Source organism: Euprymna scolopes, chromosome 20, assembly GCF_053919585.1.
Source record: "Euprymna scolopes isolate OS-2025 chromosome 20, ASM5391958v1, whole genome shotgun sequence".
Classification (NCBI taxonomy): Eukaryota; Metazoa; Mollusca; class Cephalopoda; order Sepiida; family Sepiolidae; genus Euprymna; species Euprymna scolopes.
Window position 1 is genome coordinate 6,170,137 of NC_136501.1, and position 26,122 is coordinate 6,196,258.

At 34.1% G+C, this 26,122-nt stretch overlaps 1 protein-coding gene and 1 pseudogene across 1 annotated transcript in view; both read left to right on the top strand.

Moving 5' to 3' along the window:
* Positions 1 to 26,122, top strand: part of LOC145241299 (uncharacterized) — a 548,760-nt gene that overhangs the window by 437,514 nt on the left and 85,124 nt on the right. The window lies entirely within an intron of this gene.
* Positions 16,828 to 16,944, top strand: LOC145241823 (5S ribosomal RNA; annotated as a pseudogene).

A 26,122-nucleotide genomic window follows, 5' to 3' on the forward strand; every position in this document is an offset into this window, starting at 1 on the left:
ATTACAGTCAGCATGTCATCTGTACATCTTGCAGGATGAAATCCGTATTACTTGTAAATGTAAGATCTGAGTAAAATGCTGAATGCTTCTTCATTTTCGGCCCTTGATCGCTTTTGCTCAGGTTATGCACATAGTTCTTTTCATTGTCAAAATGGTTACCATGGATTATTTTATTCAATTCAATATTTCGGATAAAGTAAAACTTTAAAATATTGATTTTTCGTAAATATGTGACAAGTAGGTAAAGTGTTTTTCTATTCCTTTTAATTTATGTCGGGTTATTAGTAATAAAAAAATTCTGTTTATTGAGTAACCTACTACACATATTGATCTGTGTTTTAAAAAATTCTTTTCCCGATTGATATCTAACTTTTATATTTTACTCGATCAGCACTTTCTATTGTTCTTACTGATGTCGTACATGTAAGTGGAGAAGAAAATCTCTCACACGTTGAAGTCCTCTTTCTTCCACCTAAATCACAATTTGCTCTTTTTATTATATACTAGCAGTTTAGCCCGGCTTTACTCGGGCCCTATGTACTGTTCACACCTTTATGTGTGTATATATATATATATATATATATATATATATATAATCAAAAAGTTTGATTCATGTCCAGGTAACCTACATCTAAAATTTAAAGTGTTTAGACCCAAAATTGGCGGAGGAGTTTCGTAGAGTCTGCAAAGGTCAACTCTGTAAACTTTGACCTCTTGGCAGCCAAATTTTCGCCCAAAAACTGAATAAACAGCGTGCTTCCTGTCTGAATACCCTTTATGTAAAATTTCAAATGTTTAGACCCAAAATTGGCTGAATAGTTTGCTAGAGACTGCAAAGGTTAAATCTTTCTAACTTTAACCACTTGGCAGCCAAATTTTCTGCCAAAACCCGATTAAAAAGCTTGACCTATGTCTGAGTACACTTTATGTAAAATTTCATGTTTATACCAAAAATTGGCTGAGTAAATTGGTAGAGACCGCAGAGGTTAAATGTTTTAAACTTTGACCCCAATTTTTAACCCTTAATATTTATTGTTCTGGGCTCAAATCAAATTAAAATGTTTGATCCATGCCCAAGTAACCTACATCTAAAATTTCAAGTGTTTAGACCCAAAATTGGCAGACGAGTTTCGTAGAGTTTTCAAAGGTCAAATCGTTGACAGCCAAATTTCTGGTCGAAAACAGATTAAAAAGATTTTCCCAAATCTCAATAACCCTTGTGTCAAATCTCGAGTCTGTAGATTGAATATTGACAGAGTAGTTTGGTAGAGAAATACACACAATTTCACTTATATATATATATATATATATATATATATATATATATATATATATATATTACTGTTTGCCTTCAATAAGTTTCTAGACTTTTTGTACAGGCATTTAAAATGTGTCACAGACTCTTGAAAATTCAGTATATTATTGCTATACATCTTATGAGATGACTGACCAATTTTTATGATTTCAGTTTCAAATGAACAGCTACAGCAGGAATTGGAATACACCCTACTAAAGCCTGATTGTCTCAGCTGGACTTGAGGACAATTTAGAAAAACGATATGCAATAAAATTCTGTTTTAAACTTGAAAAACTGCCAGAGAGACGTATGGAATACCTCAGACTGCTTTTGAGCCATCTTGCATGAATCGAGCATCAATTTTGAGTGGCATTAGACATTCAAGGAAGGCAGGTAGTCTGTGAGGGATGATAAAAGATGTGGAAGAAGTAAGAAAGTCAGAACAGCAAAATTGATTGACCAAATAAAGAATTTCATGGATAAAGACTGTCGTGTGTCTATAGAAACAATAAGTGCACAGTTTGATGTCAGTGTGGGAAGTGTAACACAGTTATTCATGAGGAACTGAAGATGCTGAAGATTTGTGCGAATGCATCCGTCCACAACTCCAACATTATCGCAGATTATTTGACCAAGATGGGCATCAAGACAGTTCCTCACCCTCTCTTAGTGCAGATCTTGCTGTCTGTGACTGCTTATTCCCTAAGCTCAAGGAAAACCCTGAGAGACTGTTGTAATGAGACAATTGAGGAGATGAGAGAGTCTATAACAAGAGTCACTGACACACTCATACAAGAAAACTTCCCTGGGGCCTTCCAGAAATTGTTGGAATGCTAGAACAAGTGCATTGCAGCCGGAGGAGATTACTTCGAAGGGGACTAGAGTTTTATGTGTGTACTATCAATAAAAGTGCTCATACGAAAGAATCTGGAAACTTATTAAAGGCATCTTATAGTTGTGCTCTTGTGATATCTACAAGTTAATTCTTCAATCTCGGCCATAATCCCATAATCATCACTAAAAGTAATAATTTGTTGTTTTCTTTGCCGAGATTTCATACGATCCCCTATTATAAACATCCTAGCCATTCGAGCCATTTATTGATTGCTTGGAAAGAGATAGGAATTTCAAATGTCGCTTTCGTCCAGAAGAAATATTGCCCTCCTCCTCCTCCTCCTCCTCCTCCTCCTCCTCCTCTACCTATTTACATCGCCTTCACTCCCAGATTGTGAAAGATTTTCAAAGAGAAAACAATGGGTTAAAACGGTTCATTAAAGAAAGAAACCACAATTTTTTCTTTCTTTCTTCCTTCCTTCCATTTTTCCATTTTCTTCTCTTCTTTCTGTCTTTTATCTTCTTCATCCTCTCCTTTTCCTCTTCTTTATCTTCTTTGATGTTTTTCTTATTTTCTTTTTCTTTTTACTTTCTCTTCCTACTTTACCTTCGACATCTCTTCCCCTTTCTTCCTCCTTTGCTTCTCTCTACCACATGGTGTCTTTTTGCCGCAAACTCGCGCACACTAAAAATTATGCTTGTTTCGATTCTGAGTAATCGTCCCAACATTAATATATATATATATATGTGTGTGTGTGTGTGTGTATATGTGTGTGTGTGTGTGTGTATATGTATATATGTCACGTCATGTCATATGCTACTGGTATTATGTAACCCAGTATTACCTGCCTCATGGTCGGGTCACCGGCGACTGAACTGGTTCCCTCGCCAGACTTGTTTGGTGAGGAGGGTGGCTAGTCTCCCTGAAGGATTAAAAACAAGACCTTCCAAAGGGCAAATGAACCCTTTTTCTGGGTCAATGGCCAACTAGCACCGTGTATATTTGTGTGTGTGTATATGTGTGTTGGGGTGGAGAGGGCTCCCGTAAGCCGTGGTGAAGGCAACCTTTCTAGGAGAAGCAAATCTCTGATATAAAATACCATAAAGCGGGAGACCAGTACCCACATCAAACTGGTCTGCAGTTTAATTTGTTGCTGGCTTTCTTGCTCTTGCTTGTTGCTGGATCTCAACATTTTGAACCGAGAGACTTAGCTGTCATACAAAGACTCTGTAACATCATCTGTGTATAGATACTCTCTCAGGCATTTGTCTATTAAAATGGTACTGTGGCGATGGAAGTAATTTTTGGGCTCATGGACTTTAAGTGTCTGAGGGAGTGGCACTCGTCTGACAAGACGTTGCAATCATCATACACAGGGTGACCCCAAGGCCATCTAGAACATATGCTGTAGAACGGAGAAAAAAAGGCCAAAGATCCTACTGTTTTGATGTGATGTTTGAATATAATAAACTAGTTATGGCCAAAGTTTCATTTCATTCGCACAAAACACTAAGAAACGGGGCCTAATTAGAGTTGGGGCCCGTTTTTTTTTTTTTTTTTTTTTTTGGTCATCCTGTATATATATATATATATATATATATATATATATATATATATATATATATATATATATATATATATATGTCTGTGTGTGTGTGTGTAATTTCTTCTTGATTAAAAACGAAGGCAATAACCAGAGTGGCAAGAAATCATTTGGCCGAGACATTTTATATAAGTTTCTCATTATCGTGTCTTCAAACACAAAAACGAAGAAAAACAACAAAAATTTGATTACACGAGTTTTAAGAAATTAATCGAATCTACAAATCATATTTTAAATAAAAACAAAACAAAACAAAAAACAGAGACAGAAACATTTACTTCAGTTATTACATTTTTCTTTATTTTGTTTTTGTAAAATCTGGTTAATAAATTGGTTTATCAATCTTTTGCTTATTAATCGATTTCCTTGACAGGTTTTGGGTGGGGCGTCGAGGTGTGTGTGGAGAAGGTTCGTAGATTGGCGAAATGATTTGCCGACTGTTTTGATATTTACAGCTGCGAAAAAAATCTGACATGGGAAATGATTCTTTAAGCAAATCTGAAAAGATGGTCTGAAGAAAGGACGGCATTTAATTAAATTGGCAGTGAAAGAAAGACGTAAACAAATAATTATGTCTTTTGTGGAATAAAGAAATAAGGATGCACTTCCGGTTGTTATCGAAATGGAGAATTAATTTGCATTCGCTATTAACACCATATTTTCATAGAAATGCCTTTTAAATTAAAAAATTATAAAACATTTTAAATAAGAATAAAACCAATCGTCACCATATTTGCTTTTTACATGCTGCCATTTGTTGAATGGCTTTTAGAAATTGACTTCCAAACCAACCTATCTCTATATCTGTCCCCCTTTCTCTCAAGTCAGTTTTTATCACATCCTGTCATATTTACACCCGTGAACTAGACCTGCTACCTCAACTGTTCTACATCAACTGACCCAAGAATTTATCTAATCTTTCAAAGCCTCCTCTTCTGCACACATCTTCCTATGTTGGTGAAAGTAGACTCTGCCCCAAAAAAGGCGCTCTGGATTTTGACTAAATTAAAAATTAGCCCATTCTAGAAAAACATAAAACGTCAGATGTATCAGAACAGATACTACACTTTCGTAGGCGGTCATGCAATTTTCCTTTAAATTATATTAAATATGTTTGTAAGAAAAAAAAAGGTGGTTTACAGCTTTTGTCACAAATCACTTCTACCGAGTAGTTCAAAGTTAAAATGAAGTACAAAAGAAATTGTGACGTCATAAAATTCACAGATATCGAAAGTTGATTACCAATGGGCACAAGATGACGATGGCCGATCATCCATTACTACCAGTATCAAGGAATGTATACTCGTAAAAAAAAAAAACCCAAAAAAAAACCGCGATGATCAAATAACAAATAAAGTACAATAAAAAGCGGTTGGAAAGATAACAGTGTTTTATTGAGAGAAAAAATCTTTTGAAAAGTGTTGCATGTGAATGTGTGCATTCGTATTCTTAATATGATAGTTGCTGTGCAAGAGAGTTCCACAATAAATGTAAAAACTAAGTCAGTCTTTAAGTCTCGCATTACACATATATCATATCATTCTTATATCATTTCTTGTCATGCAACGCATATCCTCCACCCTCATTGGCCAGATTTCACTTCCATACATCATCACTCTGCAACACACATACTTGATAGATTTTTTCCTTGATCACAACTAGTATTGCTCCGTTGACATATATTACTAGTTATAACAAACAAACAAAGGGTTGCCTGAAATCCATTACATTCAAATGTGTTTTGTAAATATTTCTAGTTTTTTAAATATCTAGAAACCAAAAAAGTTGCTTTTTTTATACATGAGAAAAATAAAATAAAATAAATAAAATAACGCTCTTACTAACAAAAATGGTGTTTGATTTTTCTTTTAAGGTGATTTGTTAAGAATGCCTCCGTATTACCACCTGTCAAAGTGGAATAAGTAATTCAAAAATGAATTCTAATGAAGTAGATTATCTTCAATAACATGATATAAAAATAACACATGAAATATGGCTACTTAAAATCAAACATTGATTTATCAGTTTAAATGCCATCTTGATTTAGCTTTTAAAATCCGGTCAACTTAAAATTATATATAAGATGTATATAATGATGTAATAAATATAACTATATCCGAGTCTTTCCTTCTACATATTGTGATTGGAGAGGCATTCTGGGAGAAACGTCACAGGCACATCGCCTCACTTTACAAACTACTACGTCTACTTACTTGTCCATACTGCAATATATCAGATTTATTACCAGAACAGAAGACCGTACAGCTATTTCAACGATATTCCTTTCTAGAGATCATATCTATTATATAAATATCACCTGTCAGTTTAAATGTATGTATGTTTTGTTTATAAGACTCATACTTTTTTATTTTCACGTTATTTTCCTCCTTTGCGAAACGGGTTTGAGCCTGCCTGCCTGCCTACTACCACTTTTTTTTTTTATTTGCTCAACACACACCTCAAAACACCCGGGCAACGCCGGGCACCCAGGCTAGTAAATTTATAGAATATTATGAAAATTTTTAAAAGTTATCATATTTCATTTTTTGCGAAATTTTTATGCTCAATAATGGTAAATTGCTTTTCCTTTTATAATGATCATTTCTGTTTCCATAATTAAATTTTGGACTCATAATAAACTTTTTATAATTACTCATAATAAATTTTTAGTAATTACTCATAATTAACTTTTTATAATTACTCATGATTAACTTTTTGTAATTACTCATAATTAACTTTTTGTAATTACTCATAATTAACTTTTTGTAATTACTCATAATTAACTTTTTTGTAATTACTCATAATAAACTTTTTATAATTACTCATAATTAACTTTTTGTAATTACTCATAATTAACTTTTTATAATTACTCATAATTAACTTTTTATAATTACTCATGATTAACTTTTTGTAATTACTCATAATTAACTTTTTGTAATTACTCATAATTAACTTTTTGTAATTATTCATAATAAACTTTTTATAATTACTCATAATTAACTTTTTATAATTACTCATAATTAACTTTTTGTAATTACTCATAATTAACTTTTTATAATTACTCATGATTAACTTTTTGTAATTACTCATAATTAACTTTTTGTAATTACTCATAATTAACTTTTTGTAATTACTCATAATTAACTTTTTGTAATTACTCATAATTAACTTTTTATAATTACTCATGATTAACTTTTTGTAATTACTCATAATTAACTTTTTATAATTACTCATAATTAACTTTTTGTAATTACTCATAATTAACTTTTTATAATTACTCATAATTAACTTTTTGTAATTACTCATAATTAACTTTTTGTAATTACTCATAATTAACTTTTTGTAATTACTCATGATAAACATTTTGTAATTACTCATGATAAACTTTTTGTAATTACTCATAATTAACTTTTTGTAATTACTCATAATTAACTTTTTGTAATTACTCATGATAAACTTTTTGTAATTACTCATGATAAACTTTTTGTAATTACTCATGATAAACTTTTTGTAATTACTCATAATTAACTTTTTGTAATTACTCATGATAAACTTTTTGTAATTACTCATAATTAACTTTTTGTAATTACTCATGATTAACTTTTTGTAATTACTCATGATTAACTTTTTGTAATTACTCATGATTAACTTTTTGTAATTACTCATAATTAACTTTTTGTAATTACTCATAATTAACTTTTTGTAATTACTCATAATTAACTTTTTGTAATTACTCATAATTAACTTTTTGTAATTACTCATAATAAACTTTTGGTAATTACTCATGATAAACTTTTGTAATTACTCATAATTAACTTTTTGTAATTACTCATGATAAACTTTTTGTAATTACTCATAATTAACTTTTTGTACTTACTCATAATTAACTTTTTGTACTTACTCATAATTAACTTTTTGTAATTACTCATGATAAACATTTTGTAATTACTCATGATAAACTTTTTGTACTTACTCATAATTAACTTTTTGTAATTACTCATGATAAACATTTTGTAATTACTCATGATAAACTTTTTGTAATTACTCATGATAAACTCTCAGCCTTGCTTACTCCCTTTGTGTGAACCCCACTCGTAAACGTGAACATCCTCTCCAGCTTTTGCTATCAATTTCAGTCTAACACATAGGATCATTTTCTTTTAATAGGGATGAAAGGATGTTAATCCTTGCAGATGAAATTAGTTCGGTGCGACTTCATCAGTTAAAAGGAGTCACTGTTCGTAGACACAAAATCCAGTCCAGTTTTTCTCTTTGTGAATGTTCCATAGTCCGCATCCGGTAGATAAATTGTTTTATTTAAGAAAGAAAGTACCTATGCAAACACGCATGTCCACCAAAAAAATGTGTTGTTGTAAATAATTCCAGTGTTTACGTTACATATACATGTATTCAAACACAGCAGAGTTATTCTTTTTTCCGATTTTTTTTTAATATCTTTACAATTTGCCGAGCGGTGATTTCAGCTGGCATGTTGTATATTATGGCGCCCAAAAGTTGTTCTTCAGCCATATTCTTCTCAAGTGCTTTCTATCTAAAAAAAAAAAAACCGAAAAACTATAAATACACCAAGCCTCAAACAAAAAGAAAGAGAAAACAGCAACAATCACTCCTGACCACATGTGATAGTTGTTTTGTCCTGCAGATGGAACAGACAGGAGATTAGGGTCTCTCCGCAGCAACCAGGGTCCATGATAGGCTTGCCTTTAATAAAGAATTGAAGCTTCAAATCCATCTTGTGTTATCAATGCGTCTGTCTGCAGCAGTAAGTACCACTCCCCATGAGATGGAGCCAGCGACAAGAAGATATCATCCGCTGGACAAGGCAAGCAGGTATGTACACATTATATATTTGCGCATACATGCCGAGACCCTTCAAGGCAAGAAACTGTGTAAGAATAGAACACACACACACACACACACATATAAAGTAAGAACCTATATGTAAGAACACGCAGACTTTAAAAGTGCCCTAAAGTAAAAAAGAATCGTAAAAGAGAATAGTAACAGGAACGTTTTAATGAGTAGAAGAAATAAATAAGAACAATCTTTTACGAACAAAGAATAATTCTGTTGTGTTCAATCAGACGTGCTTGAATAATGACTTGCTGCCAAAATATACAAATATATATATATATATATATATATATATATATATCTCGCTATCCAATGAATCACGTAGTAGACGTGATATAATGAAAATTAAGGTGAATAAAATTTTTTTAAAAATAAATATCAATGAATGTGAATTCATTCCATCTTTTGGCATAAAGGAATTATAACTAGTACACAGGCGGCAAAAAGAAAGTCTACACTTGTAATTTTTTTTTAAACTGCAAATTTAAGCTAAATTTAATGTAACTGTTTAAACAACCTATACTTCATTTGATTGGCCTTTTATTCTTCTATAATTTTACCTGTTCAGATTTGACTTTTAATTGGCATATTCTAGTGTTCACATCAATCAAAAAAAAATAACTTCCAATTGACGAGGCAAAAAGAAAGTCCGCACAATGGAAAATTGTTATTTAAATGTAACTTTAGGGCATTCATGCAACACAAATACAACAGGAACACAATGAACTAGTTAATATTTGGTAGCATAGCCCTTCTGCAGTTTGACAGCATGCAATCTTTTGGGAATTCCTTGAATTAGACTGCAGCAATACACCGGGGAAAGGGCATCCCACTTTTCTTTAATTTTTGTCCAAAGTTCTTCAAAATTTGAAATTTTATCATTGCGTAGCTGTTGCTTGATGTAATGCCATAGGTTTTCGATAGGATTGAGGTCTGGAGATTGTGCAGGCCAATCCAAACACGGAATATCATGCTCTTCCAGGAACCTCTTGACATTGCCAGCTGTGTGAATGGGAGCATTATCTTGCATGAAAATGGGATTATCCAGTGTTGAAACTGAGCACCTAAGATTAAATTCTTTGTCTTTCCTTCAACGAACGTACTGCCTACCATCACTGCCTAGCCTATTAAACTTGCTTTCGTCACTAAAATGCACTTTTGACCAATATGAAGAGTCATGATCTTCATTGCATCTGATGAAGTGCAGATGGCGCTTTCTGTTCCTTACAGAAGTCATTGGCTTGTGTCTTGCAACATATCCTCACAAATTAAATTCCTTTCATCTGTTATTGACAGTAGAAAAGGAGCACTTTTTAACAAGATTGCACAGTTGTTGGATTTGGGGAGCCGTTTCAAATCTGTTTCTTAGGCTGTGGATCTTGATAGCATTGTCTTCCCTGTTAGAAGTAACTCTAGGTCGACCAGATTTAGGGCATCACGAACACTGTCGTTGTTTTGGTGCTTTTTCTCAGTTTTTTATACCGTTTTCTCATCACATTTCAATCTGTGGCTGATTTCTCGATTGGATAAACCAGAAAGGTGGAGATTAATGAGCTCCTGACGATCACTAAGAGAAAGTCGTGGCATACGGACTAAATGTTACGTTGTATAACCTGAAACAACAACAATTACGATTAGAAATGCTTTGTTGCCTGTTGGTGGATATTTTAAGCTGATTTACGGGCGATAATTTAAGCTAGTTTTAAGCAAATTTGTTGCTGCGGACTTTCTTTTTGCCTCCTCAATTTGAAGTTATTTTTTTTAAATTGAGCTGAATACTAGAATATTTCAATTAAAAGTAAAATATGAACAGGTAAAATAGAGGAATAAAAGGTGAATCAAATGAGATATAGGTTGTTTAAACAGTTACATTAAAAAATGACAAGTGCGGACTTTCTTTTTGCCGGCACTGTATGTAAGTGTATGTATGGCATAATCACGATCACATCGGTTTCCGTCAGATCACCGAAGTTAAGCAATATTGATCCTGTCTGGTATCAAATGGGTGACCATTTGGGAATTCTATGCACTGTGTGTCCTCTCCACTTATTTCAGCATTGTTTCCAATCGTCTTGAACCTTCACTTGTCACTGGCATTTAACAGCATTGACTCATGAGAGGTGCGGTTGGAGATTGCGCAACTCTTCCCACAAAAATTCCACATGCAGGAACCCTTACAGTAGGTATCCATAGTCTGTTAAGACTGAAGGAAGTTACCATGTAAATGTGTATGTGTGTGCGTATATAAACAATTTTTATTCCTGTATATATATATATATATATATATATATATATATATATTCCAGTTTATCACATTGAATTGCATTTATCCAAATCGAACTGTCAAAATAATGGGGCTTCTCATTTGTTTATTATCTCGAACTAATGGTTTTATTTTCAGACATTGTTCGGTTGAAAATGGATCAGATGGCATCGAATTAGACGAGGACAAATTAATGGCTTTAAAATGGGCGGCAATTTAAGCCTAGGAACGAGGAGAATATTCGTTGCTGGCCTCTTGAATTTATTTTGCAATAATCCCTCGTTTTTCTTGGAGAGAAATAATAATTATATCTTGCAAGAGATGTTAATTCTCTGATATCACCAATAAAGAAATCTTAAAGAATCGCAGGGCGAACAGACATTGCCTGCGATCTTGAATAAGGAAGCTATTATTATTATTATTATTATTGGAAAATCCTTTGGCATCTCTTGATTTTCCCAGTAAAGGGGTGGGATTTTGTCACTAGTAGGATGCATTGGAGGCATTTACATTCAGTGTATGACAACACAGACTTCTTTTGAGCTCTAAAATATGTTTAAGAATATTGGATAAGATAACACATCACTTAGCAGGGAAGATTGTGACTCTGTAGTGACATGTACTGATCCCAACCCATACCAAAGTGGCACTCGCCTTATGCAGGCTGAACCGGCTTCCCCCAAAGGAGGAAGTTCCATGGGAATATCAAATCCCCAGTCGCTTGTATATCCCGACCAGGGGAAATGAGAGCATTAAGTTTTTGCACTTATTGCAAGCTGTCATCGACGTCCTCCTATATACAACACCTGGTCTTCACAAATAGTCGCTCATCTGATACTGACCAGGATCAGCATTGCTTAACTTCAATGATCTGATGGGAACCGGTATGTCTTCGTGATTATGCCCAATTGGTACCACGTGGATGTTCATTTAATCTTAAACATTTCTTCATTCATCAGGATTTCTTGCGAGAATGCTGTTTCATTTCTAAGCGTCTACCATCCAAAATTTGAGTGCTGGAACAAATAGCAAACTCCTGGATTATTATCATTCGAATACTATATGGATGTTGTTTTCTATATCTTCAAAACCGAAGGCATGGAAGCAGCTATTAATGTCAGGAATTATCTCCTCCTTCCTTCCGACAACCAGAGGAAGAGGATTGTCGTTATTGATTGGTTCTGGGCAATCTTAAGAGAATATAAATTGATGAAAGATCAATTTCAAGGAGCAGATGTTTTCCCTGTGTCTTCAAGCGTTAATCAAACCCCATGTTTTTCAGTCTGCGATTGTCAGAACTGATTTTCTCTTTTGTCTACAAAACAATGGCAAACGACAAATTAATTCCTTCTCAGACCATCTTAACTGTAATTCGCTGGTTGTAAGAATAGGATATCCAAGTGGAATAAATTGCACAAGCATCTTAATTCCCCTTTACAAAACACATACACACACGCACATACACACACACATACGCACACACGTAAACACACATGCACAGACACACATAAACACACACATGCACACACGCACACACAGACGTATCAATGCACATACACGCACGCACATGTGTAAAAAGGATAAATTGTATTTATCTTTTGCAGAGAATGACCCGTTTGTTCGTGAATGTTGCGCCAGTACATTCCATCAGCTTACGTAAATGGCCGGAATATGCTAAGCGCTGATTATGTTATAAAATGCTATCAAAAACGAAAACATTTATCATATAGTAATTTCAATGAGGAAATGGAAATGCAATTAAATAAAAATAAATAAAATGATCATTTTCATGAATATTTTTTTTTTAATATAGTAATTTCAATGAGGAAAATGGAAATGCAATTAAATAAAAATAAATAAAATGATCATTTTCATAAATATTTTTTTTTAATATAGTAATTTCAATGAGGAAAATGGAAATGCAATTAAATAAAAATAAATAAAATGATCATTTTCATGAATAATATTTTTTTTTTTAAATAATGTACAGCAACAAAAGAAAACATTTTTTTTTTGTTTTGTTGGGCGGGGGAGTGGGGGGGCTTTTTTGTAAGAATTTTTACTATTTTGAGGAGTTTTGGGGGATACAAAAATTTATTTTTATGAAAAAAGTTTTTGTTAGAGGATAGGCCTTTATTTTTTATTTATTTATATTTTGTTGCGAGATTTTTTCATTTTTTGTCGAGGATTCCTAAGGAAGTCCGCTTTGCAAATTTTTCCCAGAAATTTTTTCCGATCGGTTACGATGTGTTGCAGACTGATGCACAATCTCATTGTAAAGTTCAAACAATTGCAATATTGTGGAACCACATATAATCTTCATTATTTTTCCAATCTGAAGACTCAACTTAGAAAAAAAAGTCGCATGGCACAAGAGGGTCCAATTGGTCATCCGTGCACCTCCAAGCGAATTTGTCACTCACGACACTTTTTTTTTAATCGCATTTCTTGCACGTATTCAACATTTCATATTGCTTCCAATTAATTTCCATTTTGGCAAAATGAAAGAACTTTTTCTTTTTTTTTTTTTTTTTTTTTGGCGACTTTAACATAATCTAAAAACCCGTTAGATTCATCGTAATGGTTTTACTAAATTGATTTATTTTTAATAATTTACATTTTTATATGCTGAAAACTAAAATTTTATTCCAATTTATTAATTGTCGTCTGCTGCATTGACTGAGCGTTTCGCCATAATCTGAAATATAGCGACACATTATTCATGAGAAAAAAAAAAAACGAGTAATTCTGTGCATAAGTTCTATAAATTATATTTATCTGAACTTTTTACTGCACAGCTTTCTTCCGAGCATTAGATGTGTACGGTTCTATAATTTTTGCCATTAAGCATTTATACCAGATGTTAGAGAATAAGCGAGTGTGTGTATATATATATATATATATATATATATATATATATATATATATATATATATATATATATATATATATAATGAGGGATAGAGAGAGAGGAGAGATCAGACATTCGCGGTAGACAAATTAATATCATATTTATTTACATACGTTTCAAGAATTCAACAATAAACAACAGTTTAGTGTACGATCATTTCTGAGACGATATGGATTTTTTTACTGACATCACGTCTCTTCATCAGCACAGGATATACACACCATGTCAGAAGTTCAAACAAAGCATCAAGACAAGTGTAATTCATTCTCAATTATTCAGCAATATTAAATTAATACCCGTCTCAGGACTGGTCAAAATATAGGATTAGTTTTAATTCTTTCTTTTCTTTCCTAGGGAAGCGGGGTGTGATACAGTTCCGTTGCTACACTCTAAACTTTAAAAAAAAAATGAAATAATCTACTCACGTTATTTTACATACATATTCTTGATGTTCACGCGAGCACCTTTTAAAAATATATTGATACTAACAGGCCGCCCAGTGTTGCCCGGTCGTAAAGAACGCATAAATATTATATTTTAATTAAAGCAGAAATACTAAATACTAAACGTAACGTTAATCTCCTTACAAAAATGAAGACACAAGAACGGAAAGAAACTGAAACACGTTCATGCGAGTATTATCTTTTTTTTTTTTCTAAACATTTCACTTTCTGTAAATAAGAAAAATACTCGAGCTGAGATCGAAACAAAAAACCTAAAGACAATGAATCAAGTAGGATAACCATTTAGCCAACATGACACGCTCTTTAAAAACGTGTTTTCAAACCGACTTATACTTAACATAAGGAATCTGTAATTTTAACTATTCACGCATGCGCAATCATGAAACAGTAAACAGAAAAACATTCGACGACTCCCACAAACCAATTTTTTAATTTTGCCTCCTTAGAAGCCCCTTTGTCCGGATGACAAGCTACTATGAGTAAAAAGTTTTCCACATGTCTGAATAACGTATATATATATACCAAATTTCAAGTCCGTAGATCACAAATTCATTGAGTATATAGGTTGCGGGGTGTCTTCACACACTCACATGCATTCTCACTTATATATATATATATATATATATATATAGACATATAGATGAATCGAAATTTGAAGTAGAACAATTTTTTTTATCTATTGAATTTTTGTATTTTAAAATAAGTTTTTGCAGAGAGGGTGCGTGTTTTAATGGGCGCACCCGCTCTATCCTTATTTTCATGGCAGGTGCTTACCTGAGTTCTAATCTATGGTCGCCCCTTTTTGTCAAACTTTCACAAGAAACACTCGTATAACTGAAACCACTATCAATAATTTCCTCCACTCTTTATCTGTACCTAAACCTAAACGTAGATTCCATGAACAAAGCTTCTTAGACCTGCACGCCTGTGGAACTCTCTTCCGTTTCCCTGCTTTCCAAGTCCAACGTAAACAATTTCCACTACTAACGATTGCTACGATATTGTCTTATTGACTGCCGTACACTCATTAACCTTTATCCTCAAGTGGCATCTGGGCCTTGATAAGTTGTAACTCCTTTGTAAAAAAAAAAAAAAAAAAAAAGAAAAGAAAAAAATAGTAAGATTTACAAAAAATATTGTGCACATGTTACTCAACATGTTTCCGGGAATATATATTCCAAAATTAATAATGACTAGACATTCTTATTAAACAGAAGATTACTATGAACATTCTGAGGGTCTCTTGAAAACTAAGAGAATGGCGTAATCACGTTGACACACTAGTTACCTTTAAATTACTGAAAATAAACTAGTCTGCACTAAATGAGTGACTATTTAGGAACACCAGGTGTTGTATATAATCTCTCTGTTTATCCGGTTAGTACAGTTAGCTGTTTTGGACTCCTTGCCAATGGACTTAAGCTATTCTGATTCAAGAGAAACGTAGTTGATAATTGAGCAATCCTTGCTTCACAATAGAATCCTTACGCAATTATCCCTAAAGATGATTACCTATTATCTATCGAGTGAAGTACGCCTATACCCAGGATCTTTACAAAACACATCAAATAATAAACAGTTTACTGACACACCCCACTTCATACCCTCCGCCGCCCCCCAATGCGGAAATTGCCATAAACTGCATTAAAGATATTTTATTATGAAAAATAAACATGTTTCTATGCTGAGAATATTGGTGAGACGGTTGCATCTCTGTTGGCCGTTTGGGATTCTCCTTCTTCAATTGTTGGATTAATGTCATCTACTTAAGTATTTAACTCACGTCTCTCTTGTCCGTCCGGAGAGTCGTCTTGTCATTAGACAATGCCATAAATTCGAATCTTCCACCTTTCAAACTCGATTCAAATGGAAATAGATATTGGCCTTGAGATATTTATCAAACTCGCCTTAAAACGGCTTCATCACTTTGGTTCAATCTGCTTGCATATACACTAGTGGCACAGATGCTGTGACATTTGCATCATGCGTACTAGTTGTATGCACGTTGAAGAAGATGCAGTGAACGCCGTGTGGGTGCATCATAGGAATGCAATTTGATATCCCTATACTATTTTCGCCCGGGGGAGTCACTCAGTGTGGTATTCTGGATGACTTGGCACTAAACATAGCCCAAGCTCACAAGGTTTACATGCGTTTCTACTAGCGTGTCTGTAAATCGCTCCGAGTTGTGTTTGAAGATCTGTGAAACTTTGATGCCGATTCAGCTATATCAGGAACCTGGGTAGGAGATTGCTTTTTTTTTGGCGACACAGAAACAAGATGAACTCGTCTTGAACAATAACAATATTTATTGGAACACAGATGAGTAACAATATTTATTGGAACACAGATGAATAACAATATTTATTGGAACACAGATGAGTAACAATATTTATTGGAACACAGATGAGTAACAAAACTAATAGAAGTTGTGTTGTTCTTGTTGAAGAGAAAAGACATTATAAATTATTTAAAAAATTATTTTTGGATCCTTTCAGATAAGTCTTCAGAATTTGTGTATTAATTTATTTGCGTACTGTTTTCCTCATCTTCATTGTTGTTGTTCTTTGGCCATATTTGTATACGGTATAATCACGTTGACACACTGGTTCTCATCAGATCACTGAAGTTAAGCAACGTTGAGCCTGGTTAGTACCAGATGGGTGACCATTTGGGAATTCTAGGCGCTGTATGTGCTCTCCGCTTATCTCGGCATTTGTTTCCAGTCGTCTTGTATACACACTTCACTTGCCACTGGTATTTAACAATGTCGACTCAGGAGAGGTGTGGTTGGAGATTGCACACCTCCTGCCCCAAAACTTTTATGTGCAGGCACCCCTTCGTGGGTATCCATTGTCGGTTAAAGACTGAAGCAGCCCCTTTTTTTTTCTTTTTTTTTCACCATGTTTTGGCCAACTCATCCGCTGGCCTTCTTCAGGTGATTAACCGTGATGGGATAGGAATGCTGAGTCTCGTAACTTTATCCCCAGTGATTTCTTCCTTCCATAGTTGTTGTCTCGCCACGTTTTGACCAACTCATCCTCTGGCCTGCTTTGATTAGGATTGAAACCGCTATCTTCAGACAATTCTTGCCTAGAGCAGTAGAGACTCATCACCTTTATCGACTGCGCCACTTGCCCCTGAAGAAGGCCAGAGGATGAGTTGGCCGAAACGTGATGAAACAACAACTATAAAGATGAGGATAACAGTCCAAAAATTCAATACACATAGAAAAGATATGTTGAGGAATCTGACCGACGCTAAGTCTTGATTTGTTTTTTTCTGTGAGTTTTTGTTCTTGCGCGGAGGTTAAATTTGTAAAATAATTCTTTTCAATCTTTTCGGCTTCTGGCTTTGATCTGTCGTCAACATTGTACTTTTCTCAGTCTGTCTCACTGATCTGACATGTTAGTTCTTTTGAAAAGTTTCACTTGCAATAAGGTTTGTGATTCGTCCACCAATTTTTCCGTCATTTTTGATTTGACCATGACCGAGTACAAAATTGACTTAGCAATCTAGTGGGAGAATGTTCTTTTTTATACAGCCCTTTCATCACAGAAAAGACGATGCTAGTCTCTCTCTATTTTATCGCTGTTTCCACATAAGATACTTGACTGAGCTCCAATCTCTGGCCCCTCCTAGTAAAATATTTACAGCAAGAACTCGTCTATCACAGTTGCAAAGAACTTTCCTTTCTTCTTCCATGTTCTTTTCTTGGTGGTACCAGATCAGTCTGTCTGAAATGCACCAAACATTGATGTTATTATTTTTTCTTTTCTTTTTGCAAAACTCAATCATGTTCTGCAAAGCCTAAAAATAAAAACAATTTTTCTTATATAAAAAAGCAGAGCAAACGCCATGAATAGATATTTGAAGATATAAAAAAGTTAAAGCATAAAAACTTTTTCCAAAAAAAATCGATATTAAATAACCCGAACAGGATTGATATGCTATAAAGCAAAACACCCAAACCAAACGCCATGAATAAATATTTGAAAACATAAAGAACTTGAAGCGTAAAAACTTTTTCCAAAATTACTCAGTATAAAATAATCCAAAAATGGTTGATATGTCGTAAAACAAAGCCAGCAAATCATGTGCTCATCATCAGAAAGAATTTCCATGGATAGAGCGTTCAGTCTGTGTCCCACGTTATCGTGGAACTGCTTCCAGTCGTCTTCAAATCTAATGTTAATAAACACTCGTCTTATAAGTAATCAAATTTAATTAATTCCATTAATTGTTCCTCATCTTTCGACTGACTCTCATCATTCCTTATCCTCGGGTGGCTTTTGGCCTTGACAAGTAGTAACTTTACATAAAAAACGGCACTAGTACACTTATTGATTCGTGCTGAAATAATAACGTTATTATCCAAAAAGCCATTCTTAACATGGGGAGGGGAGGGTGTTTTGTACCTATTCTGTACTTTAACCTTATAATTGAATAAAAATAACCTATCATAAAACTTTAATTAAACTTGGAAATACGATTAAAAAATAGTGCGGATCAGTAAGTGCATTAGCACCAAAAAACTACCCTTCCCCTTCGCTGGTTAAATATCCTTTAAGTAAAAGTCTACTTATCCGTCTCCTCCGATTACAGCAAAATTAGAATTGATATCAGTTCATAATGGGGAATACAGCTTCTTCAAAAAGGGTGCACTCTAGAAAGGTGAAAAATTAGCCGTGATTGGACTTGTCGATAATTCCTGGTAGGAGCGCCTCAGGCGACCAGCATAAAACAAATCCTCCATTCTTATAGAGGAGGTAATACCCAGAAGGATAACCTCCGAGGACTGAACAGAACTATGTTCTACTTCTGATATAAGCTCGAAGACCTGTACCAGAACAAATTTTTCCCCAATTTGTTAATTTATTGAAGTGTTTCTAATGAGGAAGGGGGGGGGGAGAAAGTAGAGACAGAGAGAGAAAAACTGAAGGTAGTGCGTGTGTGTGTATATGAGAGAGTGAGAGAAAGAAGGTAGAGATAGAATAAGAGGATGAATGATAAAGAGAGAGAGAGAATAAAAACGAGAGAGAGACAGAGAGCTTTTTTATACTTTCCTTTTGTTTTACAAATATTATAAATTTATGTGTATCATTATTCATCGGACTACTGTTCTCATCTTGAGTGTGATTTTCACAACGTTTCGGTCGATATAACCTCCGACCTTCTTCAGGTGTATCTTGTCAAACTTGGGAATGTTTCTGTCGAACTGGGGAATTTCGCGCAGTGGTTAGAGTACTGGGAAAAATCAATTGTAAAAGTGATATTCTCCTGAAGGTTGAAGGTTCAATCCTCAGTGTGGGCGACCGAAATATACATTTGCGAATTACTTAGGGCCTCTATCCTGTCATGGCTGACGGAACAAGAGCATGTAACCCCCGTGAAGTAAATAAGGGGTTCCGCGAGAAATTCTGTCCAAATTCCTGAGTTGGACAGAAACATTTCCGAGTTCGACAAGATACACCTGAAGAAGTTTGGAGGTTATGTCGACCGAAACGTTGTGAAAATCACACTCAAGATGAGAAGAGTAGTCCGATTAATAATAATATAAATAACCAATCCTCATCTCAAAAATTCAGAAACGTTATTATAAATTTAGCTCGAATAAAAATGGCTGAGTGCTAGTTGCAATGATAAGACACGGTCAACTTTATTTTGCCAATTTATTATTTAACCTGCTGAAAAAAAATCCCAAGTCCCCTGGATTCTTCTTGTAAGATTAAGTACCGTTCTTGTCTTCAGCTGGTGTATTTAGACATCTTTTAAAAGTATTTTCGGAGACACGATTATATGTTCGATGCTTTGTCAGCATCTCTCTCAATATATTTATGACTGACGCTTAGGCAGCGCCAATTTGTGTTCAATATACAATCATGCCGATTAAAAAAACAAAGTAACAACTCAAGCAACAAAATATACAACAAAACATTTATGGGCCATGAATCCGGCTAAATAATTCAAAATAGGAGTGTTTCTTTCGAGCGATAAATGTTAGTTTACTTTTAAAAAATGGTATTTAAAAATGTACCCTTATTTTCATTTAATCACTTTAATTTCTATGCCTATCAACAAAACTATTGCATATTTAGAGAAAGAATAGAACAATAAAATTAAAAATAAATACCACAAAACATTTATTATGAACTGTTTGAAAAACAATTATGCAGTTCAGGCATTCTAATCGATGTCTTTGGATCTTTAGTTTGTATTATATTTTCAAAATATTATGCTGTGTTTAAATAGCAGTGACATGTTTTGATGGTAATATTAGAGTGATGAATGGGGGATCACGATGGCTAAGTGGTTAGCGACACGAACTAAAAACTCGGGCATGCCTAGTTTAAATCCAGTTCATTCCACAGAAACACTTTCATCAAACCCACACTTGACTTTGTGCCTAACATTTTGGGGAACACGTAAATAAAAATAAGACTGATGAATGAAACAAAAACTTTCGCATTTTATCATTTAAGATATATTTGATCGCAACGACGGCCAATATTTGTTTCGAATTTAATTTCATTCGGAACCTGATGAACTGACCCACATCTGTTGGGAAAATCTTGCATAACTAAAAATAAGTTTCTTTAGTTCTATATTATTTTTTTGGATAATATAGAAGAAAAATTCTTATTATTTTGCTATCTAATTCACGTATGTGTTTACAGTATGTACGAACACAACGTGTAACTTCAATGGATAGAGAGAGTCACTCTGTCTCTAAATGTTCACGCAGACATTAGGAAATATTGATTTCACAACGTTTTGGTAACCTCCGACCTTCTTCAGGTGTATATTGTCTGCAAGGACCCATGGTATAGTGGATAATGTACTGGGCAAAATTCAATTAAAAAGTTAGATTCTACCGAGAATTGAAGGTTCAGTCCTCAGTGTAGGTGACACTCAAAATGCAATTGTGAATTATTTAGGACTTCTACCCAGTCATGGCTGACGAAACAAGAGCATGCTCTCCCCATGGATTAAATAAAGGATTCCGTGCAAATTTCCGATTTTGATAGAAAGATTCCCGAGTTCGACAGTAAGATTCCCAAGTTCAATAAGACACACCTGAAGAAGGACGGAAGTTACATCGACTGAAACATGAAAATAACATTCAAGATGAAATCAACAATCCAAAATATCGAAATAATCCAAACTATTAATCCTCATCTCAAAAATTCTGAAACAATAATTCACATTTCGTGTAAGACAGATGTTTACTATTTGTTTGGATAACAGATGTCTTACCATTATGCTATCGGTGCAAGCCTACTACAGTAAGTGATGTGCTTGTGTGTACACATATATTGCATGCTTTCAGATTGAATTGAACAGTGCTTATAAATATGCAAATCGCTTCTAAACCAACAACAACAAAAAAAAAAATGGTGGGAATATCAGATAAAAGACATCTGGATTCTATGCAGACCTTGTTCTCCTGCTTGGAGTCCGATTCTTTTTGGTTGGAACGAATCCAAACATGCTCTAAGTTAATGTTTATTTCCGAAGATTGACGCTTACAAATTTGACAGAAATAAGCAAACGAATTCAAGTTGAAAACCAATGTTAATTCCGTCAATAAAAGAATTTTGTCATTGAAAGAAGACAGATTTCTCAGCTGAACTGGCAATAAATCCAGAAAACATTGTTGGCAGCTATACGATAAATTTCAGGTTCGTACGTTATCACCATTCATTTTTTTTATAGGACTGTCCGATATCCAAACGTGTCATGCAAAAAATATCATTTAAAAAATTTCCTCTGATCTCTCTCTCATTGTTGAGCATTATTACTCCATTTATTTCGTATGAATCAGATTATTATTTTTGGCATTCGTTTTCCTGATATCTTCTTGATTAGAATTCTTTCTAGAAAAACAAGGCATTGCGTATTTTCAGGAGAGACTACGTTAAGGTTGCCAATATCCAAAAGTGAACGCACTAGATTCGGACTTGACACATTCCTGGTGTCGCTGTTGTGCCAAATGTGAACCGCGAACTAAAATACACTTTCTTAATCTTCTGGCTAGAATCAAAATGTAGCATCTGTTCTGTCCGAAAATGGCACAATAATATAGTGGGGTTTTTGTTTATACCGGAGGTCCATGTAATCGAAATTGACATAACCAGATATATTCTAAAACTACATTAACGTAGTTATATAAGTATATTTCAGTTTGAATAAAGGTGTCACAATAATATTGTTGAGTCTGCATCTGCATTCATGTTAGACATCCATAGAACGGAAATATTAAAAGTCACGGCCAGCGAAGAACTTTATAGAAATTCCGTATTTGCATTAACAGTGTTTTTATATTGTTTTTTTTTTTCTTATATATTGCTAAATGAGGAATCATATCTATTTAAAATCCATTTAGTATTATGCATGGTAAATTGAGAAAAACCACACTTAAAATGTGATAACATTATGTGGATAAGCTAAATCAAAATAAAATGGACGCAGAATTTGATTTGATGTCGTGTTCATCGAAAAACGAAACTCAAATTGTATTTCGAAATGATTCTTCATTTAATGATATTTAATAATTTACTTATATATAAAAAGTACTTTGTCTGTGTGTGTGTGTGTGAATTCGTTCACTATGGACTCAAAAACGGTTATATCGATTTTTATGCAAGTTCAAACGGATATACTTTGTATTTGGGGGGGGGTTCTGAGATAGGTTTTGTAATGGAATGCTGCTGATAAATATCGAAGATCGATAATCGAAAAATCCAATTAAAGAAGGAACAGTCCGTACGATTTTGTACAAAATTAACACCTTATAAAGCCGAACATCATAAGTGAATTTGAGAAGATATATATATTCTATTAAAATATTGTTCTTCTAAATCACTGGATTCAGCATTAAATAAATTAAAAAGGGTTGATATGCCATAAAACAAAACCAACCAACAATTGCGAATTACTTAGAACTTCAACCCGATCATTGCTAGCACAACGAGAACTATTCCTATGAATTAAATAAAACTTTCTGTTCGAAGTTTTCGTACAGATTCCCGAGTTCGAGAGCAAGATTTCTGAGTTCAACAAGAAGTTTGGAGGTTACATCGAACAAAACGTTGTGAAAATGACACTCGAAATGAGAAATGAGTAATCCAAAGGATCCATATAATACGGACATAATTTTTACTCAGTTTTGTCCCGAGTGACGTTTGTAGATTGGATTTGTACATTTATGCGTTATTCTGAGCGATGTACGATGGCCGTCGTGTCTAATTTCATTATTCCGCATTATATGATTGTCCAGAGTGAGAAGAAGCGAAATTGATGTGTTCATTGTAAGTGCTTTTCTTTTACCAAGGCGATCCAGCGCTCAGGTTTCCTCTTAGTTTGGGAGCTTTTATTCATCAGCGTCCTGTGCCAAATACACTAACTACCTCCTATGTATGTGTCTCCCTCCCGCCATTACATTCCGTTACAACCTATATTAGTTACGTGTGTGTCTGTATTGGCGTCACATTACTTTCTTATCGGCGTATCACGAATTTATTTTGGCGGGACATCTACACTTTATGTGATTTGATCCTTATACTGTAATCAACATGTTTAAGCCATGGCATTTCGAAGCTAAATGCTTGTCAGCAGAAGAGAAGAAAGAGCCAGAATAATAGAGTGGTAAAGTGATTTTAATATCACGATCTCGGAACGTGGGCTAAGTGACCGACTTTTTTCATTTCCACAGAAAATGCTCAGCGATAAGAAGCCAGTTCTTAAAGGGTTAGACATAATTATTACTATAATTATTTTAATATTTACAGGCACTAGTGTTTCATCCTTTCAGGAATCACGATATATATATATATATATATATATTTATATATATATATATATATATATATATATATATATATATATATATATATATATATATATATAGTGTAATTCAGTGTTCTAGGATGTATAAAAAGACTGACTAATTACTCGTGCAAGAGCATATATATTTTTAATGGACACTATACGTTATTATTTGTACCTTATGATTCACAAAGACACAGGGAACTCAACACAGAGAGTTAAAGATACCAGATATGACCGGTTCATCAGCAGATATACTTAGAAGAATAAGAAAAACTGGTGTAATATTAAAAAAGAAACACTTTATCTACAAATATTACTGATTAAGATGTTGGAGATCTGGACCATGTTTCGAAATACAGACTCTTTAAGAGATGTATCACTTAAACTAGATTATCTAAGGTTTTAACTGGACCTTGCTTCTAAATTTGGACCTGATTCAATCTGAAAGTGGAGGCGATTTCGTTTCACAAGAGAAGAAACTCTTGTATTAATTGTTATGCATGAAAATACCCGACGGCGAACTCATCCATCATATTGGCTGAACTGACATAATTGGATGTCACTCAAATTAATCGACTAATTCTATGAAAGGCATTGACGGATGACACAAAAGCCAAATAAGACAATGGCAATTTGTGAGGTGGATCGCTTGAACAAAAACACCAATAAATAATTAATCAGTTTGAAAAAAAAATTCTTTTTTCTTCTGTTTTTTTACTTTAATAGGAAAAATCTTGAAAATAAGTTGGATATCTGTGTTTTTTATGTTTATAAGTTTATTTTAGTCTGTCAATATCAATTTTTATATGGCTCATTATCTATATTATAGTTCTCTTTGTCTATTCCACTTTTTTCGGAAACTACTGGTCCGATCTAGCTGAAATTTTGTATAGGAATTGTGTAATGATAATGTGAATCGAACTAATCATTATTGTATCCGTCCAATGCACAGTTAGGGATTATGGATTAATCACCACAATACCACATTTAATCTAGAAGTTTTCTCAGAAACTACTAGACATTATCTTTTTTTTATTTTCACCCTAAACAAAGCACAGTGCCACTTTGATGTAGGAGGTTACTATTGGGGACATAAGTTGCAGGGATACTATGTAGGGAGTTGAGCAGCAAGATATCTATTCGCATTACACTTGAACTTCTGCATGTCAGTACAGTTGGAAAAACAAGAATGTGGAAGGGAGTTACAGAGTCTAGCAGTTTTGGGGAAGAAACTATTAGAGTAGAAGGCTTTCTTACATCTAGGGATCTCTACTGTGTAGGGGTAAGATTTTGTTGATTAACAGGTTTGTTGGGGGTATTTACATCGAGAAGGTGCAAGTGCTTGAAGTTCGTCAAAGCATTCACCATTAAAGTACTTGTAGAACAGGCACAGGGATGCAACATTTCGTCGATGGGACAGAGGCTGAAGCTCAGATGACAGTGCAGGACCTATCAGGTTGATGAATCTCTTTTGAACCTTGTCTAGGAGCGAGAGACAAGTAGCCGATGCACCAGCCCAAATGTGACAGCAATACTCCATACATGGGCGAATAGTGGCCTTATAGAGGTACAGGATACTTTCGGGCATTAGTAGCTTTCTAGCACGGTAGAGAGAACCTACATTCTTCACAGCGGTCCTGGCAATGCTCTCAATCTAATTGTTCCAACTCATGTTTCCTGTGACCGTTAGGCCGAGGAGTTTAAAAGATGTACTTTCAGATAAAGAGTCTTTGTCTATTGCTATTGGTGGTAGAGAAGGTTTCTTGTAATTATTGAAGGAAACAAGCTTAGTCTTGGCAGCATTGAATGTGACCATCCACTTTTGTCCCCATTTCATTACAGATTGGAGGTCATCCTCTAGTGTTTCTGCCATTTCCTTAGATATGTGTTCATTTGTTTTCCCCTCCTGCCTATTATAGAGCATGGTGTCATCAGCAAATATACCTATCTCAGAGACAATTATATCAGAGAGGTCATTTATGAATGTTAGGAATATTAAAGATCCAAGGATAGACCCCTGAGGTACTCCCACATTTATATCAT